The sequence below is a fragment of the Poecilia latipinna genome, unplaced genomic scaffold (genome assembly GCF_001443285.1).
Source record: "Poecilia latipinna isolate Pla-1442-1.1 unplaced genomic scaffold, P_latipinna-1.0 Scaffold1713, whole genome shotgun sequence".
Taxonomy (NCBI): Eukaryota; Metazoa; Chordata; class Actinopteri; order Cyprinodontiformes; family Poeciliidae; genus Poecilia; species Poecilia latipinna.
The window spans coordinates 216,936-219,677 of NW_015114329.1; the positions used below are offsets into that span (position 1 = coordinate 216,936).

General features: G+C 35.4%; 1 long non-coding RNA gene across 1 annotated transcript in view; it reads left to right on the top strand.

The window, feature by feature from the left end:
* LOC106964741 (uncharacterized) overlaps nucleotides 1–367 on the top strand; it is a 5,053-nt gene extending 4,686 nt beyond the window's left edge. The window contains exon 3 of the long non-coding RNA XR_001428494.1: nucleotides 298–367. This is a non-coding gene — a long non-coding RNA (uncharacterized LOC106964741). The remainder of the gene's footprint in view (nucleotides 1–297) is intronic.
* Nucleotides 368–2,742: the final 2,375 nt, after the last annotated feature.

Genomic DNA, 2,742 nt, shown 5'->3' on the forward strand with positions numbered 1-2,742 from the left:
AGATGCATTCATGTGCCTAAAACTATATGTTAAATGATGCATTCGAATAACAGTGGCAGTCTGTCTGAACTTCTGCCAGACAAATATTTGATCAGAATAATTTTGTTCAGCTCCAGTTATTATTCCCCCTGTATTAAGAAATAATTGTATTGCACTTTATAACAACCAGTCATGTTAATCAGGCATTTGTCTGCCAGTCTACCATTCTGACAGTGTGCAGCAACGGACATTTTTGGAATGGTATCTAAATAAATGCTGGAATATGATGACATTGTTTTTTGTTTTTCTTTTTTTAAGTGACCACAATGAATTGAGTCATCACCGACTATGAGAATGTCCAGAAGAAATTTACCAAGTTTGAATTCATGAAAAGGCTTTCGCCATGATTAACTATTGCAAGAACAGCTGCAATTTCTGAGCATTTCTGGACATCTTCAAAGAGCTGCTTCCAGGAAATGAAGACAAGAAGAGCTCCTGTTTTCAGAGCATTACAGGAAGTCTATTACAAAGGAGATGGCTGACATAATCAAAGCAAAAAATGTTACTGTTGAAAGAACCTATTTTCTTAAGTTAAAGAATAAGTAATTCTGTTTTAGTTTTTCAATCAGTATTTCAGAGTAACAGTATACTGACCAGACGTTAAACCTTCTGTTATCTTAGAACAAGTTATCTTTTGTTTTATTCCAATGTACAAAGGGTTTGTTCTACAGTTATGATGGTAGTTATAAGTAGTCCAGTGTGTTTCACTTCATTTGAGGTAAGACTTAATATCAGTAACTCTGTTAGCATTGCATTTGACACTGTAATACTAAATTACATCTTTGTAATTGTTGCTACTAGTTTCACTTTACTTGAGGTAATAGTTAATATTAATGACACTTAATGACATATTCATAACTGTTACTTGTTTCACATCAAGTTCCATTTTTTATGCTACTTGTTCTAAGAAGTAGCATAATAAATCACATCAGGTAATGATTTCTTGGTTAATGTCAAGTTGTCATATCAAAGACATTTTGAATAATGTCAACTTTGTATTAAAAGTGTCAATTTACCGAATGACGCTTTATGACAACAGTCATAAATATTCTTGAAGACTTATTCATGTTCATGACAGGTGTTATGTCATGTTTATGACAGTGTCATGACAGTCTTATTCATCCCCCTCCCACCCACTCCCCTTCAAATAAAGTATTTCAAGATTTGTTTTTTGTATCAGTTGTGCTATGTATGAGCTACAACACTGAGCATTTCAGCTGTGGGCACAAATAAAGTTGAAATGGAGCTTTGGGGAAAGTTAAGCCAGTGGCTCAGCTATGATTCTGAAACAATTTTAAGTTCTAGAGCTTTATTTCTCCAAATGTTAATGTTCACTTCTCAAACACACTGGAAATAATTTTAACTGTAATTTGTAACAATTATATTAAAAAAAATATTGTTCCCATGAATTGTGCACAAGTTAAATACACTTGATGTGAAAAAGTAATTTATTTCTGAAAGAAGAAGTTAAGTGAGGGGAGGGATGGAAAGTGTGTGTGAGGGGTAAGGTTGGTTTTTAGGGATATGATTCAACTTACCCTGTGCACATGGAAAGTTGAACAATGAGACAACTTTTTTTAAGAAATACTATATTATGGAAACAGTCATGTTTACACTCATTCTGATTGCTTGAGTGGATGCAGAACCTCCTGTAATATATACAGGTATATGTTAGTGCTAAATATAAAACATTGCTTATGTTACCCCTATTATAGAATTACAGATAAATGCATAAATGATCTTACTGGACAGCAGGGCCAGGTTGGAGCTAATAAACCCACATGCATTCATTCCATTATTCTACCTTGAATCAGCTGGGTGGAGTCTTCCAGTAGATCATGAAGCTCAGTGGGGAATCCAATGGCTTCAACAGCATTCACCTGATCTGAAAGGAGGGTCACCATCTCTTGGGATGTTCTGATTGGTTCTACAGTGGATGCCTCAACAGGTTCTGTAGCTGTGTGAAAAGGCAACGATCTGTTAAAATTCCTATTTTCATCTCTGTTCATGGGTTGTTTACGGCAGTCAACAACTGGTTCTGTTCTATCACAGCACACTGAAAGGGCCATGTTCTCTTCAGATACTCACCTTTCATTTTCTGAGTGGACATTTCCAAAGTAACTGGTAGATAATCAGTAGGTTTTTCTGTAGTCCCAGCAGCAGTCGTCGCCTCTAGCAAAAATATAACAGAGCTCCCCCTGACATTTTTATTTGTCCCTTCTATGTCAAACACTGTTTCTGAAGGAGGGAGAATGTCTGTAGTCAGTTCTGCCACTTTAAAGGAATGAAGATTACCAGGGTCAGTGGGTAGCCCAACCACAGTTAGTGTGTAGCTTTCTGGTAATGCAAGTTTAGGACTGACAGACTCCCTAAAAATGGGGGGGGGAATAAGTTGTCAGTGAACATTATTTTAACAATTTTGTAAGGTTTTATAGCAATTATCATCACACCAGTTTACCATTAGAACAGGGAAGATGTTCTAATGAAAGAGACCTGGAAATATCATGCAGGAAATAAGATGCCAATCTGCAGTAACGTAACAGTGTAACCAGGACTTTGTAGATAAACTTTATAGACACAAATGAATTTATCTTAAATTAATTGATTTAAGATATTATTTTTGATTCTTTTATTAAGATGGGGTACAATCTCTGAATGTACTCTCAGATCAGTGCTGCTGTTTTTTTTATTGCTGTATTGTTT